The sequence below is a fragment of the Hippopotamus amphibius genome, chromosome 9 (genome assembly GCF_030028045.1).
Source record: "Hippopotamus amphibius kiboko isolate mHipAmp2 chromosome 9, mHipAmp2.hap2, whole genome shotgun sequence".
Lineage (NCBI taxonomy): Eukaryota > Metazoa > Chordata > Mammalia > Artiodactyla > Hippopotamidae > Hippopotamus > Hippopotamus amphibius.
In genome coordinates, this window is record NC_080194.1 from 4,963,563 (window position 1) to 4,982,201 (window position 18,639).

Sequence of the window (18,639 nt, forward strand, 5' to 3'; positions counted from 1 at the left end):
CCAAATGACAAGAAATAGTCCCGCAAACATCTGGGGCTTGAAGGGATCTGGAAGCTGGAACAGCAAGTGCAAATGCCACGTGGTGGGCACAAGCTCGATCTCTCCAAGAAACAGCAAGATTAGTGCGGCTGGAGGAGAGTAGGAAGGGGGGGCGGTGGGAAGAGATGAGGCCGGAGAGACTAGGTCAGGTGAGACAGGACGTGGTGAGGAGGGCGATTCTGTTCTAAGCGCAATGGGAAACCTGTGGAAGATTTAAAGCAGGTGTTACAGTATTTGCAATATGCAGATGATATCCCTGTTCCCTCTCACTCTAGCAGGTCTTGGAGGTGGGAGGGCTCTAGTTTGATTTCTGCATGGGTCCTGGGGCCCTTCTGGCCCTGGGCCGTCCTTCCCCTAGTGCAGGTGTCTCTGGCATAGGAACTGAACTATGTGTGCCCTGTGTCATGACGCTGGGCTTATTAGAACTACACCATGCTGTGCGTCATTCAAAACTGATGGCCCTGGACTTCTTTGTCTCATGTACATTTGAATCGGGAGTCAGCCTCAAAACCCACCCAGAGTCCACGGAGGACAAAGGCTGTTGCCCGAGAATCCAAGACTTCTCCCATCATTGGGGTGCACTCCCAGCCTGTCACCAGAAGATGATGACCCCTGCCTGAGCAGGAAGACTCAGGGGCAGATGTGTAGAGGTCTGTTTGTTCACATTGCCGCTGTCTCAGGCTGAAGTTTCCATCGTTGAGTCAGTTGAGCTCAAGTTTCAAATCACTCGATAATTCACCAGATATTCCAAATATCTTCTTCTGGGGCTAACACCCTACTTCTACACCTGTGTGAGCCTTCGCATTCACCTTTAATTGGGCCCCAAAGCTACCTTTAAGATTGTGCTGCAAGCTGTGCAGATGTGGGGGGATTCTCTCTTCACTGGTGTCCTCACTCCAGCCCACTTCCCCTGCTGTCAGCTGTCCTACATCAGCACCGTGGACCCCGCACCTCCCTGTCTTCAGCCTTGGAGGAGCCAGTCCTCTAGTTTGTTTCTCTGCACCATAGTGTTCACATGGTGAATGGCTCGTAAACAAGGAGTGAGCTTTTCAGGGTACATCTAAAGGAGTCCATGGTGAGTCATCCTTTGTGTTGCGAATAATCACCCAATAGTTTATCTCCTTACAAGTATAGATTTGGAGTTTTTGTTAAAGAATGTCCTTGTAGCAATATTAAGGGGAATTAAAAGAGTGTTTTTAGAAACTTTTTGACTAGGGGGAGAGAGATAAAAAGGGTAATTAAGGTGAGTGAAGTGAGGTCATCTGCTGTATAAACTCTTTGTGGGGGGTCTCTGGTAACCTAAAGGAATGAATGTCTTGAGGATTTTGAGGGAGAATATTGAGAAGTAGATTTTTAACTAGAGAAATTCACACCAGGCATATATAGCAGCCCTCACATTTGTGAAACAGAAACCTAGTTATAGAAAGGTTAAGTCAAACTTCCAAAATGTTTTGCATATGAGCACATTCAGGACCAGCTGCATCATTTGTGGGGGGCACAGTGCAAAATGAAAATACAAGGTCTCTTGTTTATATTCAGAATTTCAGACAGTGACAGTGGAGCTTTAAACCAAGCACAGGTCCTCCTATGAGTGGGACCCTGTGTAGGTCACATGCCCGTGAAGTTGGCCCTAAGCACAAGTTGCTTTTCCTGGCAACTTGTAATAGATGCAGTCAGTGTGAGGAGGTGAAAAGACTATGGACTTTGCAAAGGCAAAGCTGGGTTTTAATCATAAGTATCTGCAATTTAATAATGTAGTGGCCGGTGGCAAGTCACATAAGCTCTTTGAGCTTCCCTGGAGGTGTCACTCTTTAGCTTGCAGTTTTCCTGAAAGGATAAGTAATGCTTCACTACAGTGCCTTGCAAGGAGAAAGTGTTCAGTATATACTGGTTATGATGATGTTTGGACACATGAGTTAAAAAGCTGGAACTCTTTAATAATTGCTAACTTTGTTTTCCAGTGCCTATTCCTTCAGCAGATCTTATGACATTTATAGATTCCAAGCTTTTATTTAAGACCAATTCTAGGGACACTAATAGAGCCATGGCTACTTATAGAGGAAGTGGGAGTGGAGGATTAAAAATTTGAATATGAGACTTTCCTCTTGAGATGCTTGTGATCTAGTCAATGGGATGAGCCAGGAATGCAAGTGGCTGTACTGTAATGTAGAGTAAGAGGTAAAAGAGAGTTACTTGACCCAAGTACCGAAGATGTATAAAGAAAAACGAAGCCAGATATGGTTAGACAATAGCTACAAGATTGAGGTGGTTCCTTTATTGCTGCAGAAGAGAAAATTATTAAAGTAGAAGGAACAAGTGCTGCTGCAAATTGAAATGGGCTCTACTCTCTTTGTGAGGATGAGTTAGTATGTGGGGTACACTATGATTTTTGTGGCCCCAATGAACTATGCCTCATAGTATTCATGTACGTAACGTGGATCCCTCCCTTTGACTCTGGATGACCCTGTGACCTGCTATACTCAATCAATGGCAGAAGTGACACTGGTCTAGTTCAAGCCCAAGCCTAAAGAGGTCCAGATAGCTTTTACTTTTGCACATTTGGGGACCTCGAGTGACAGTTCTGGAGCGATCATCTGGAGAGACCACAAAGAGAGTCTGAGAATCTTGGAAGAAAGCTAAGGCACCCAGCCAGTAGTGAGAACTGTGACCCAGATATATGACCCTAGCCAAGCTGTTGCAACCAGTCCCAGATGTTTGAGCATCCTAGCTGAGGTGACAGATATGTCAAAAGACCTTCTAGAATCCTCCGTGGCATATATCAGGTGGAGCAGAGAAGAGCAAGTCCTACTGTGTTCCTGGCCCACAGAAGAGTGAAACATAATAAGAGAGCTGTTTTAAGTCACTAAGTTTTGGGATAGTTTGTTTTACAGCAATAAATAATTGAAACAAAAATTGGTACCCAAATGTAGTCTGCTGCTGTAACAAAAAGTGTGAAACGTGGAGCACTGGCTTTGGAAATGGGTGGTGGCAGGGACCAGAAAGCACTACGTGAGACTGGAGTGGGGATGGGAAGGGTAGTGAAAAATGCTGTTGGAGGCTGGAGAATATGAGCCTGATATTATATCCGGGCAGAACAGTTGGCCAAACTGTTGCCTTGGTCTCATGGAAGACAGAATGAGTATCTAACACGTTTGTGGACTTGGTAAGGAGGTATCCAGCAGAATGTAGAAAGTGCCAGCTGGCTGCTTCTAGCTGCCTATCATCAGGTAAAAGGAAAATCAAGATGAGCTAAAGGAAGGACTTTTACATTTTCAAACAGGATGTAGAGAAAGTGTGAGGAAGTCAGAACTTGCTCGGTTTGTGAATAAAACGATTTCTTATTCTCAGCTTCTGCAGCCTGCAAAAGTTAAAAAAAAATTACACACAATGCTTTTTGCATTCACTTTAAATTGATGACCACACATCTTAAATGGACACTCAACACTACCAGCTAATCCTAATATAATTTCCTAACAAACTCTTTTTCCCAGTCAGCAAGAATATTTTACAATTCCTCTTCAATCTTCAAATCTCTTGCGCCCCTCCTCCATCACTGACACCTTTACTTCAGACTTTATAAAGAAAAAAAGATGCAATTAAATAAAAATTAATTCACCTACCTGACATCAACTCTATATCCACACATTTTGCCTTTCCTCCTAACAAGAAGTGTCTCTGCTCTTATCCGAGGCCAGTCCCTCCACTTGTGCTTTAGTTCACCCTCCTCTCAACTACTTAAGGATTTTGGTCCTGCAACGCATCTCCATCCTGTCTAGCAGCATAACCCCGCTACTCTACTGGATGATTTCCATTGGCACTCAAGCATGTCTTAATATGGGTTCAAAACATCTTGCCTTGACCCCTTATTTCTTCTAAGTTTCACAAGTGCTTTCTTACTTATCTGTTCTCTCATAGAAAAACTTCGGGCATGAGTTGTTAAAAGTCACCCTCTCTGCTTTTCCACTTTCTATTCTCTTCCCAACTCTTTCTTTTTATGTTCACTCCATTGAAATGATGCTTATCTAGGTCCCCAATGACCCACATCTTCTGCAAGCCAGTGATGGCTTCTGTCCTTATCTTACACGATCTCATCAGGTTTTGACACATTGACTGCTCCTTCTTTGATTGGAGACTCTCTTTTCCAGGCTGTTGTAACGCCAACTTTATCTAATTGTAGTCTGACGTGCTGGTCCCTCCTCATCAGCCTGTTTTACTGACTCATCCTCTTTCACCAGACCTCTGAATGTGGGAGAAGCTCTTCTCTTCTTTTTTGACGCCTTTACCCTGGCTTATAACTCTGAGTAGCATTCATCAACTGATGACCCTTAAAGCCTAACCTTTTTTTTTTTTTTTTTGCAGGGGAGTGGGGCGGAATTTATATTTTATACATCCAGCAACTGTCCTGAAGTCTCCACTTGGATATATAATAAATACCTCGAAAATATGGCCCAAATAGGAATATCGATTCTTTCCTCCTCCATCCACTGTTTTCCATATCAGGAAATGGCACCACTATCCAGGAATTCTCATGTTCTCATCCTCAAATGCTTCTAATTGGTCTAGTCTGCATTTTTTTTTGACATCTAGGCTATGGTCAATATTAGTGACTCTTATCACTATTGCTCATATGGTGAGTGTCTTGACTTTCATTGCCTTCCATTTTGGATTAGTCTAGAATGGAAAATCAAGAATAATTTGTTCATTGAAACGACATGAATAATCTCTTGGGGAGACGGAATGGCAGCACTCTTCTGAAATTAGGTCACTAAGTAATCCTCGTCTGATTACCAGCGCCATGAGCTCATCGGTGACCACATGGTGTCCGGACCTTGATTTCCTCTCTTAGAAGCCTGAAGACAGCCAGACTCAATCATGGCAACACCAGCAAGGACTCACCTGCAGAAAGAAGTCACGATGATACTGCTGTCAGTGTCCAAAGAAGAGCAGCTTAGTTCTAATTGTCTCTTTTCTCATTCCCAGAATCCGAAGATGGAAGGGACTTGATTAGAATGACTGTATGCCCTGTTTTTAAAATAGGCACGTTTGGTAGATAACCTGTAGCTATGATCACCTAGGGTTCTGATACATACTCTTCCAGGGAAAATGGCCTGTGTAGGCCAATCAGAATGATGGATTCTTTCCTGTTATTAAGTAGCATTCACAGAGCCGTTTGGGAGAGCACTTCACATAAAGGATGTCCCCTGGCCAGACTAGCCACTGGGATCACTGATCGCTTAGGGTTAGAAGGTACAAATGTTTTCCTTGTGCCCAGGTTTTTAATCCCACGTCCTTTCTTCTCTGCCCCTCACTACCAATCACACTGTCGTCGTGTTGGACAGTCTGTGGTCAACAGAATGCTCTGGAGAGAAATGAGGAAATGTCCAGCAGTGGGGAATTAGAAAACTACCTCACTGTTCACTGTATGTCAAATATTGCGTTTCCTTTTCAGCTGGAGTCATCTGGCAATTAAATTCTGTACCATTCTTGAGTTATGGGAGAATGGTGTGGCTTTAAGATACGGAAGTCTTCAGCAACATTTGCCCCTGTGTTCCCTATATGCACATCTTACTTGAGGTTGACTTCTCCTTGTCATTAGTCTCATCTTTTTGGTCTGTTATCCTTCCAGTTTCATTAGAAGGAGAGCTGCCTTTTCATAGGCAGGCTATGGGCCTTCTTTTTTTGTGTATTCCTACTGTCTGGCAGAGTAGTGGTTAATGAAGTTCAATTGAATTAATGAAAAAGAAAGAAAGGAAAAAAGAGAGAGAGAAAAAAAGCAAGCAAGAAGCTAATTTATGCATGAAAAAATACAGAGGCAGTTACTATATCCCTTTTGGGAGACAGCTACTCTGATGCAGTGGTGTCTTGTGGATATCCCAGGTTTGTTTCAATACTATAAAATTATTATCTTATTTAAGCATCAACATGAGTTCGATTATCTTATTCTAACTTTTTGATGAAGAGTCATTGAGATTACATAGTTCATTAAGTGATGTTGCCAATACTCAAATATATTTCTCTCTCATAGCTTATAATTTTTTAAACGAAACCCCACATAAAACAGAGATACTGGGGTTTGCATGAAGTGTGCTGTGTGAATGTGTTTCAAGGTGATTTGGTGTTCAGGGGCTCTCTGCACACAGATATGGACACGATGCCTACTTTGGACACTCAAGGGCACCAGCTCTCAAATTGGCAAGGGGAGAAACCCATCTAGTTACCAATTTGGAGGCTTCTAATTTATTCTGAGGAATTGGTTAAAAAATTCTTATTTCCGTATTTCCAGTGTTGCTACACTTCACCACAGAGTGATTGTTAGCGGTTTGCAAAAGCTTTCTTATTGGTTATGCGTTTCCATTTTAGGATCTGGACTAATTAGAGTTTGCTTTTGGCCGCACATCATTACAACCTCAAACAATAGTAGAGTCATCACATAAACGTTTATTTCCCGTGATTATCAAAAATGCCTGAGCTGATTCCGTCATTCCATGATGTTGTGAAAGACTGAGGCTCCTTGCTTTTTCACTCTGCCATAAAGATGGTGTGGTTTTCATTCTCATTCTCAGGGTCACAAGTTAGCTCCTTTAACTTCTAGGCCTCACACTCACCTTCCAGACAGGAAAGAGGAGGTAGGGAAAAAGGAAAACAAAACACAACTGAAACAGTTCAAATGACTCTGTTTTCTTTTTAAAAACTTAGTATATCAATGGCCAGGAGAATGACACAGCGCCACCTTGAAATGCCAGACAATCTGGTACGTCGCTGCCTCATACAAAATAGAGTTCTCTGACTAGGGAAGAAGGGAGAGTGGATACTCTACAGGTAATGATCAGGGTTTGCCTCTGGTGTCGATGGGTGTCAACCCTTGTTAAACAACATCCACACGTACCCTTCTTTTCAGACATAGGTCAACATCCCCGAAGTCTCTTTCAATTATAGCATTCAACTCAAAGTCCCAAAGTATTTGTCAGGTTCTTGAGTTCCCATAATGAGTAAATTTGATGACAATTTTTGTCCGCCTCCTATACACGCCAATACACAGTTGTGGAGAAGGAAGAAAATAATAAACAATAAAACAGCAATAAAACTGCATTTCAGGAAGGAGGAGAATTGGAGGCACACCAGTCCAGAACAGTGATGAGATCCTCTGGGTAGTACGAGCAAGGCCTTCTTGCCCTAGTGCACTTAGTGGACTGAGTGCCTTGGGTGTTGACTGGCAGCCTCTGGCTCTTCTCCCTGGGACTATAATCTTGGCCTTTATCCTGCAAGGCCAAAATGTAGAATGGCGTTGAGAAGAATGTCATTCCCTGCCTCTAGAGCCCACTTCTTGTCAATGGATAAGAAGGGCCTGGGAATTATTTTAGGGGTTAAATGGTCACAGACCATTGGTGATCAGGCCTAGGGTTTCTTTGGCAAAAAGTTCCCTCAGAATTCTTGGCCTGTATATTGTCTATTCATTATATTTGAGAGTGATAAGAGCACACATCTTGTTTAGATGATTTTAAGCCTGAAGATGTTTCCCTGCTACCTTTTACTCTTTGTGCAGTGGCTACTACCCTGCCTGTAGCTTAAAGACATCTGTTGTGAGGCAGTACAGACAGTGGGCTTCAGTGGCAGGACAACCTCTTAATCTCCTCATTGCCAGCAGGTTAGCCTCCTCTCCCTTGCAGAGAGCTATTAATGAATGGTGTTTGGGGAAGGCCTGCAGCTTTGTGGCTGAACTTTTTAATCAGTTTTATTTGAGGATTATTGAAGAGCCTGGCTTTTTCAACTGCAAGGTTTCAAATTATGGGACTTCCACTTACATTACAAGCTGCTAGTAGCGTGTTTCCTTAGAAAGTTGGTGTTTCCGTCCCTCTCTCCTTATAGTCTTACTAGTTCCAGACTAATTTCATCTGCCTCTTTCTGAATGTTGCTGAATGTGGCAAGAAGGACCCTGTGCAAGTCACTCTATGGGGCACGTTTTGCGTGCCGTCTCAGATGTTCACGGCCTGACCTACACCCCAGACTTTCAGTTTAGAGAGTCTGACACCTCCAATACCCCAGTTAACCTCAGCTCCCACCATTACCATCCAGCTACATGCCTAGGTCGCGGGCTCCTCCTGACCCTTGTGCATTGTCTTAAATGTTACACCATAGGATGTGGGATGTGACTTCTTGGGTGCTGCTGAAGGGGGCATATGATGTATCCCAGAAATACAGGAGGATTAAGTTTTTATGGGGTGAAGTTTGTCCAATGAGAAACAGGAGGCAGGAGGGAGAAAGGCACATAAATTCCCTCTTCTGCCTCTTCCCAGTGGTTACCTCAAAGTGACCCTTATGACCTCATTGAGCCATAATTACTTCCTAAAGACCCTATCTTCAGATACAATTACATTGGGGGTTAGGGCTTCAGTGTATCAATTTGCAGGGGGACAGACTTCAGTCCATAGCATTCTATGTCACCATTTTCAGCATACACAGTTAGCTATTACAGGGAAGTAACAGGGGTCAGAAAGGCTATAATAGGCTTCCTTGGTTTTCATTCATTTTTTCTTAGAATGCCATTGCCTTCTTTCTACATTTAAAGCAAATTCTGGCTCAAATAGAAAGAGTGGCCTTTTGGGGCTCTCAGTGCCTCCCTCTCAACCTGCTTGTTCAGTCTTCGTGGTAACACATTTTCCTTGTACATCTCGTGTGCTGCCCTGAACTTAGATGCACTGTGGGTCCACTGGAATCCTGTGCTCATGGGGCATCATGAATGCTTATGCAAGTGGTTGGCAAGAAATAACACGTTATATTTTGTCTCCTCTGCTTCCATGCATGCTTTATTGTCTCCTCAGGTTTCACTTACTAAACATAAGTTCAAACATAATTTCAGAACAAGGGGAGCAGAACATTTAACCAAGCATTGGGCACTTCTGAGCCCCCTTGAAGCCTGTCCTTCTTAGCCAAATTCAACAAAGCTGAAGTTTAGGTTCTGTTTTTTGCTGCATCGTCTTTTTTGGCACCAAGTGTGTTTGGCTGTATGTAACAGAAAATGCTGATTAAAAATTCCTTAATCACAGAGGAGTTGATTTCTCTTATATAACAAGAAGTATGAGGTGGGCAGTTCAGCATGGTTAATGGTGCCACAAAATCATCATGGAATCTGTGTATTTGTGTCATTTTGCAACACCATTTCTAAAATGTGGCTTTCCGCATCCTGGTGGCATCAGAACTAACTGCATGCCTGGCAGGAAGAATGAGGAAAGTAAAGAATGGCAAAAGGTCAAAGAAACTAGCCATCTTATCCGTCTCCTAAAAGAACTTTTATTTTATTTTTTTATTTTATTATCTTTTTGAAGCTCCAACTGGCAACATCTGCTCCCTTCTCATTGCCCATGATTGTATTACTTGGCCATATTTTGCTGTATGATCAGCTAGGAGGTTTAGTATTTTTAACAGAGCTCTCAAGACAAAATCAGGGTTCTATTGTTAAGGAAGAAGGACAGATGGATAACGGGTAGGACACAAGCACTGTCTGCCTATCAACCCCCCCACCCCCCAATTTATAGCATACTACAGTAACCATATTATAATGCTCATGGAATCTGTGGGTTAGGAATTCAGGTTGGGCACAGTGGTCTGGCTTGCTTTGGCTCCACACTGTCTTCCTCAGCTGGGAAGACTCAAGTGTCTGGAGCGACTCAAAAAGCAGGAAGCTGGAACTTCCCAGACGTTCCTGCTTGGGATGTGTATTGAGATGGTTCTCCAGAGAAATAGAACTAATAGGATCTATCTATCATCTATCTATCTATCATCTATCTATCTATATCTATCTATCATCTATCTATCTATCTATCTATCTATCTATCTATCTATCTATCATCTATCATCTATCTATCTATCCTCTATCTATCTATCATCTATCGGTCATCTATCAGATGAGGTTTATTTTTAGGGAATTGGCTCCTGTGATTCTGGAAGCTGAGAAGCCCCACAGTCTGCCATATGCAGGATGGAGACCCAGGAAAGCCAGTGGTGTGGTTTGAAGGCTTGAAAGCTGGGGAGCCAATGGCGTAGATTCCAGTCTGAGTCCGAAGGCCTGAGAATCAGCAGCGTGGAGGGCAGGAGATGATCAGTGTTCCAGCTCACCCAGTCAGAAGGCAGAGGTGAATTCAACCTTCCTCTACCTTTTTGTTCTATTTAGATCTTCAGTGGATGGGATGATACCCACCCACACGGGGAAGGGCCATCTGCTTTACTCACTCCACCAGTTCAAATGCTAATTTCTTCCAGAAACAACTCAGAAATAATCTTTAACCACATATCTGAGCACCCCATCATCCAGTTAAGTTGACACATAAAATTAGCCTTTATAGGATGGGATGACTCAAAGCTGGCCTTGTCTGGGACTGCTAACTAGACATAAAGCTAGTTTATGTGGCTCTCTGTGTGCTTTGGGCTTTTCTCAGTATGGGGGCTGTGTTCTGAGCGAAATTGCTCTAAGAGATTCAGGCAGAAGCTGTATGACCTATTCTGACATAGCCTGTAAGTTCATGTATGTTATCAGTCATAAGTGAGTCATTAAGGCCAGACCAGATTCAAGGGGAGGGGAACTGCATCTCTTGATGAGGCGGTGACAAGGCCACATTGCAGAAGAGCATGTGGAGTGGGAGACATTGCTGCAGCCATCTGCCATGGTTGGCTATAGAGTTCAAGGATCAATGAGGTGGCCATAAAGGTACATTGTTTCCTGTACCTTGATGTGATTCTGATCTCTAGAGGGAACATGGGAACATAGAGGGAAGTGTGGGTTTTTACAGGATTTTTCACTGGTCAGAAAAATAAAATGCTCAATGTCTAACTAGTCTTAGGATTCCTTTTTCATTTGTTTCCTCAACATTACTTAGTGCCTTGTACTTAGCTCCTCTCTCACCTCTAACCCCCGGTAACTTCTTATCTCTAGGTAAAAATTGCTTTGTTTAGTGGTCTTCAAAATATGCTGTACATATGCGAAGAGGTATACAGGATAACCCGAAGGAGGAAAAAGGAAAAAACCCAGAATTCTTTCTATGTTCATTTCATCTGTTTACATTTCAATTTTTGGTGATGTTTTTAAAATGCACACAATACGTTAGCACTATGATACTACATGTAATTTATAAATAAATACACATATATTAAGAGGGTTGTTAAAAAATTGATTAATGATAAAGATAGATGACGAAAAAAGTTTTTAGGCTACTGGCTCAGATTTAGCGCCAAAAGCAATTTCCTCTGGGGTGAACGTGGCATAGTTGTTTACACATGGACTATTTCATAGCCAAATGGAGCAGTGAATGGAGAACGAGGAGGCGACAGGAAAAGTATGGCCTCTGAGTTGGAGCTTGGATTCCCCAAATGAGATTATAAAAGATTCTGGACTTACTTACTCAGTTTTTGCCTTCCTAGTTAGATTGTGTGCTCCACAGAAACGGGGGTTGTTTCTGTCATTCGTTCAAGGACATGCCTGGAAGAGTTTTAGGATGTGTGAATGCAGGAGAGAACAAGACACTTATTTTTGGTTCTTCTGATGTATACTTTCTAGAATAAAGAAAAAAATAATAAACAAGAAAATTTCAGATAGTGGTAAGCTATATGAAGAAATAAAAGAAGGTAATGGGAGACAGGGGTACAATATTAGATTAGGTGTCCATGGAAGATTTCTCTGAGCAGGTCCCATTTGAGCTGAAACTTGAATGATAGTGAGTCAGCCACAGGAATATCAAATAGGCTTGGAAATTTGATAGCAGATAGGAATAATGCATGGATTTTCGTTTGTCTTTCTGATTGATTTTTAAAATCATATAAAGCCTAGAGGGGGCCAAGTCTTATGGAAAGCCTCCATGCCTAGAAATCTGGGGGTTGGTAGAGGGCAGTGAGTGGTGGTGGCACAGTGTCTAGGCAGAGAGGGCCTGAAACTGCTATGGTAGCCTTTCTGTGGCTCTAGGGTACAGTGGGAAAAGAGCCCACATTTTTTCATACCTTTCTAAAAAGGGCCTGAAAGTAACTGGTGGATCTGGAGAGAGCTTGGTGTCACTACATGGATGACTTGGTGACCTGAGTGGCTTAATCACTGGGACCAGATGGGAACTCGGGTCTCAATGGATATCAGTGTGGCATCCACCCATTGTTATACTTTGAGTCTGTGGCCCATGAATGTCATTCATTCTACTGGACACTGAGGATAAAAGAGTAAATGAGTCACTGCCTTTACAGCCTTTCCGGTTCTCTCCTCACCTGAGAGGGTCACCATCTCCTTGTACATCCGTTTGGGATCTACAAGAAGCAGATACAGAGACAAAATTAGAAATGCAAAATACATTTTGAATGTCAAGCCTGCAAAAGATAGAAGAGGAGAGGCAACAGGAGTAGGGAGAGAAAGTCTTCAGACCGGGATGCTGATGTGACACCTGTGAATAGAGAGGGAAAAGAAAGGAGGATTGAGTTGGAAGATCCTCAGACTTCAGTGCAATTCTGAGAAGGTCTCATCTAGCCCAAGGGGGAGCTATAGACAATGATTATTTGTTGGAGGAATCCTGTGCTGGGCAGCAATCGCAAGGTCCTAGAACTGCTGTGCTCAGGGAGAGCATGGAACATGGCCTTGGCCCAAAGGCACTGAAGCTGGGGGCTGTCAGCTAACTGCACTCCTCACCCCTTTCTCTTTTTAAAGAAATTCTTTTGGAGTATGGTTGATTGACAATGCTGTGTTAGTTTCAGGTGTACCGCAAAGTGAATCAGCTATACACATACATATATCCACTCATTTTTAGATTCTTTTCCCATATAGAGCATTACAGAGTAGTGAGTAGAGTTCTGTGTGCTGTACAGCAGGTTCTTATTAGTTGTCTGTTTTATGTATAGTGGTGTGTATGTCAGTCCCAGTCTCCCAATTTATCCCTCCCCCAGCTTATCGCCTGGTAACCATGTTTGTTTTCTATAGCACCTTTCTCTTGAAAGGAGAACTGAGGTGCATCTCCAGGGCTGCTGTGCCTTGCCTTTGGCAAGCATCCCTCTCGCCAGCTTCTGTGGGTATTTTCATTTGAGGATGCCACCCCAGGGCCCTGCTCCTTATCCAAATTAATTTAATGAGCACTTTAGAAAAGAACCGTGGAACAGTTTTGTTCCTATTGATACTCATCTCAAGGAATGTCATTAATTATCAGGACAAAATTCATGGCCATTAACTTTTATTAATTAATTAGTTTGTGTGTGTGTGTAGTTTGGAATCCTGAAGGATGAAGATTCTATGAACTCAAATCAGCAAATGCAAACTGTGACTGATGTGGGTGGGTTGAAAACTTCTGTGATGAGAGCTGAGGCCCAAAGATGGTAAAGGGACCAGACACATGGGCTGTGGAGAACAGGGGAATGAAGGCACCTGGGAATCACCTGGAAATGTTACAGCCGTACTTATAGGATGTTTAAGTTCTGAGGAGTAAAGCAAAGTGGGAGGAGGATTATTGTCCAGTGAGTGTTAGAATCTCAGCGGGATTGAGTCCATGGAAGCGTGCAAAGCAGCCTGGGTGGTGGATCAGGAATAACAGCACGCCCTTCACCTCTACCCGGACACCGTCACCGGCCCTGGGGCACAGTGTGGATGCCTCTCCTGCAGGCCTAGGCAAACTCTCCCTGTTGAAAACGCTCCTTAAGTTTGCTGCCTACTTGAGATGCGCTTTTAGTGCCTGATTATTCTGGTTTGACTTTCTTTTTGTCTTTCTTTTTTACCTGAAATCAACGGCCAAGTTATTACTTATTCGTTTCTCTTTTTTCCAGATGCCATTACTGATTCTTTGAGGTAACACATGCCTGACCCACTGGTGACCAGGAGTCTCCAACCAGCTTTCTGACCTTGCCTGAGAAATACATGGATTTTTCAATAGTGTGTAGTCAGTCACCAGTGTGGCGCTGGAAAGGGAAAGGGAGGGAAGAAACTAAACTGAGTTTGAATGGCAGCAGAACAAATGCCATGTTCACTCAGGCATTCAATATATAGAAGAAATTGTCTGATTCCTTGGTAATTAAACTTTAAAGAGAGGCTTGTCTGGCCCCAGGTAAGCAAACATAATGATAATTTGTCCACAGTAATATTGGTACATGTGATTTCTCCCTGAGACTCTCTGTTTTAAGGTGTCTTAGGGTCCTGAGTAGGAAAATTTGGTTTCCTTTTAATCCATTTTCTTGGGTTGGAAGACAGTGAAAGTGACATGGGAGAAAAGAATGTCAGTGTTTGCCGTGACAAGGGAGGGGTCTGGGCTAGGCTGGGCTGCTACTAGAAGGAAAAGAAGTCACAGAAGTTGAGGTGTTGGTGACCTGAGCGTCTACTGCAACCTCTCATTTAGCAGATGTGGAAACAGAGAGTTAGAGAAGCCAAGCGGCAGACTGATGGAGCAGAACGAAAACTGGACTCGGAAGATCAGAGTTCAAGCACCAGCTGTGACAGTTAAGGCTCTCTGTGACTTAGCTTTGATAAACACCTTTCCTCTGTAACCTGACCTTCCTAGGCTTCTGGAGGCCATATGGAAACCTTAGAGACCAAACGTGACTTTCAGAATCTTAGGCAAAGTTGCTGGTATTTGTTGGCGTTCGGAACGAAATAGACACAGGTTAAACCCCCGTTTGCACATTGCTAGCTTCCTGGCAACGGCAAGTGTCTCAGATCCTCAGAACAGGCCTCCTCTCCTAACATACAGTTCTCATGAGAGCTAGCAAATCCAGTTCTTATTCCCGTTCTGGAAGTGTTTCTCTTGATGTTCTCGTTTGGTGGTCCTTGCATGTTGATATGCAAGGTCAGTTAACATTTCAAAGCTTCCATCTGGATTCTTGGCTTTAAAGTCATAAGTATTTCCTCACACCTGGCACAAATAGATTGGCCTGCATAACAAATGCAGGGATAAACAACAAAAACATTTAGATTAGACCACCTAACTCAAACATTATAAAAATCGGGGCTTAATATGAAATAACTGAAATCTGTTTTAAAGTGATAACAGTACCTTGGAGAGCAAAGAAAAAAAGATACTAGGCTAGTGCACACCTCTGCTCTGTCCGGTGGATGGTGATAGTGACTGTTTCTCACCCCGATTACATACAATCCTCAGAGTTTTAAATCTTTCCCACATACATAACGTCTTGTAGCAGATATTTCTTCATCTTCTAGGTGGCAATCATATCTAACTTTACTCTTAAGGCTGTTGAGGGACCAAATTAATGGTGACTTTATAAAGCTCTAAAGTACTATTAAAATATTAAGTGGTTTAGTAGCTAGTTAGTAGCATTGGGCCAGACCTGGGGATTCCTGACAGCTAATTCAGGTCTTTTTTCATAGCTCTGGGGAGAAAGTTGTAAATAAAAGTAGGCTGCAGAGAAGACAACTAATGTTTAGAGACAAAGGGAGGTCGGCACTAGCACCATGGTATCCTTCTTGAAAAGACAATTTAAAAAATCATAGTGTGTAGTTTTATTCAAGTCATATTAAGGGGTAGAAATCACATGAGTCTATGTTCTGAAGGGGAAGGACAGTAACCACCTGAACTGTTCCTTCTGAATGTTCCCCAAGTCCAGGCACAGAGCTGATTTGCTTCTCCTCTGTCTCCCAAGTGAAGGTGAGGCAGAAGGCGGCCATGGACTAACTTAGAGGCTGAGGGTAGTAAAGCTTGAATTTGCATGAATAAAACTCAAAGATTTCCTGAGACTAGAAAGCAGGATGACCCTGCAAGAGAAACACAAGCATTTCGGATATTGGTCTCTTTAATAATGCTTTTGTTCTAAGTAATATTTCTCCAACTCTCATCCAGATAGCATCATACTTCATTTTTCCGCTTCAACCTCTGATTCCTTAGAGAGGACCCTAGAAATCCATTTGCCATTTTGTGAGATGGAATCCAGGGCATGATCATCATTATTATTATTATCGCTGAAGATAAAGAAATCTGTCAATTTCACTATTTCCTGCTGCCTGCATAATAATAACTCAAGTTCTGTCTTGATCATCTACTTTAAAGGACAATATAATGACATTGCTGGGAATTACATATATCCACTCATTCCAAAGCCAGCTGCTTTTGGTTCAGCTTTAATAGATCAAATTCTATTCAAAAAAGTTATGAGAACAATCACTGTATTTCTTTTGAGAACCAGGGGGTCTTATCTCTACAAAAGCAGGTCTGAAAATTTCACTACTTGGTGAGCACCAGTTTGTTTACGGGAAATGACATGTGATTTCTAAATGGTATTCTATCTTATAAAACTTTAGCAAAGTATTTTGAGTTATTAAACAAAGGACCATATTATTAAACAAAGGACCATATTATTAAACAAAGGCATGTCAACAGTTGATTTGCTCCACGTTTGCTCACTGGGGAAGACAGTGAGAACACAGTTCAGAGGAACATCATGACCCTTAACATCATCTCCGAAAGTTCATCCAATCCACACTCATTGAACACCCTGTGTATGCAAAGCACCAGCTCCAGTGCTGAGTGTGAAAAATGAATAAGACCTGGTCTTCAGACTTGAGCATGTCCATCAGATGAAAAAGTCTCTCTTCTCCTCTTCTCTTCATGGGAGTTGGGGAGAGGTTCACAGAGTTTCTGTGAATGAAGATAAATTCCCAGAAGTCTTGTGTAAAGACCTGGCTGCTTTTTCAACACCTTTATCTATGTGGTTTTTAAGCCAAGTATCCAGGCAGAACTGTCCTTGATTGTGTCTGTTTGCCAATATGACTATAGCTGTTGAATCCAGAGGCCTGCAATGAATAATCAAGTCTATGTAATGTTATATGGTAAATGCTACAAGAGATGTATTTATAAAGACCAGTGGAAGGAGAGAAGAGAGTTTAGTAATGGAGGAAATAGTATAGTTGAGCCTGACCTTAAAAAGTGAGTTAGATTTTTCCAGGTGAAAATGTGGATGAAGGTATCCAGGAAGGAAACTGCCTGGGTGAAGGCGCAGAGGTGTAAGAGAGTATGGCACTTGGGGACATTTCCACAGTAACTATAAAGTAGGGTAGTAGGAGGAGCTGACCCTAGATGAGCAGACTGGGCCAGTTTGTGAAGGGGATGCTGTTTCTATATTAGGTTATCTCTGTCTTATTCAGTCTGTTCATATCTTCCTGGTTTATGGGCAAATTGAGCAATTAGGATATTGTTCACACTCCTCTTCTGATATGGTAACTCAAGATAAACATGTGGTTCTAAGTAGCAGTGTGTCTGAAGTTCCAGATGGAACTCGACTTCCCCGTTCTCTTGCCCACTCCTACCCATCCATAGAAACCCCTTCTTTTATGCAAGTCACATGCCAGTAAAAGCTGTTTTCATTTACGCATGGGCACTGCTTTTGTCAGGAATCACATTTCTGCTTCCAAATGTATCCTATGAGTTGAAGTGTTAAAGCAGAAAAAGAAGTTAATAAATTTACTGAGTACTTCATTCACAGCTTTTTCTAATTAATGATTATATGTTGAAATAAATGTTGTTAAAGTATTGATAAAAAGAAATTTGAGGAAGCAGGTTGAGAGCAAGACTGATGAGACAGGTAGAGAGGTTCTTCAGGGGGAAGTGCTCCTCCCCTACCAAACTTGGTAACCCTTCCCCTGATGCTTGCTTGCCCTGACGCTAGAAACTTGTGCCTCTGACATGGCTACAGTACTTTCAGTTAAATGTGTACTTGGCTTTTTTATGCTTGTCTGTTTAGTCTTTCCCAAAATGCCAACCATGAGAGGGTTGATAAAGAAATTTCATTGTGTTTATACCTCTCACATTGTATAAATTAAGCACATGTAAGCCATGTATAACATGAGTTCACTCAGTTGGGTTTATCATACTTATGTGACACTTTTATGGCTCTGTAATAGTGGAAAAGATGAAAGCTTACCTCCTATGTTGTCTATCTTCTGTTGAGAGCCTGGGACTGCCATCTGTGAGGCTTGCATGCCATAGTCCTCAGCTGGACTTCTATGCTACAATACAAAATGTGTAACCCACAGTATGTAATATTTGGTATGTGATATATAATGACATCTTATATATCATTTAGTCAAATGATGTATAGTGTTATATCATACTATTATAGGATGTGTCGTATGTCACATTCATCTCTCCCTTTGCTCACCTCCTCAGTGCTATTGCTGATCCCCGAGTTGACAGCATATCGGGTTACGGACATCCTTGGTCATGTCTGATTTTGGTCCTGATTTCATAGCTGCTTAAAATGAAAGACGCATTTCCTCTCCTTGTGCCATGCCCCATTTTACAACAATCTGAGAGTGGTTAGGTGTTCTAGCTCAAAGATCCCCCAGGCCTGGCTATGAATTTCTGTTCTGCCACTCACTGGTTAAATACATCTTGAGCAGATTACTTGTGTAAACTTTATTTTGCTTCTCTGGAGAATGAGACATAATAACTAATTTAGGGTGGATTACCTAACCTATTTTATAGGATTCTTGTGAAGATTGAGACAATTTTTTTTAAGCTCTTTATTGGAATATAATTGCTTTACACTGTTGTGCCAGTTTTTGCTGTACAACAAAGTGAATCAGCTGTATTTATACATATATCCCCACATCCCCTCCATCCCGCAACTCCCTCCCACCCTCCCTAT

At 42.3% G+C, this 18,639-nt stretch overlaps 1 pseudogene; it reads right to left on the reverse strand.

Moving 5' to 3' along the window:
• Window positions 1-18,204, reverse strand: part of LOC130860251 (WW domain-binding protein 11-like) — a 34,904-nt pseudogene extending 16,700 nt beyond the window's left edge.
• Window positions 18,205-18,639: the final 435 nt, after the last annotated feature.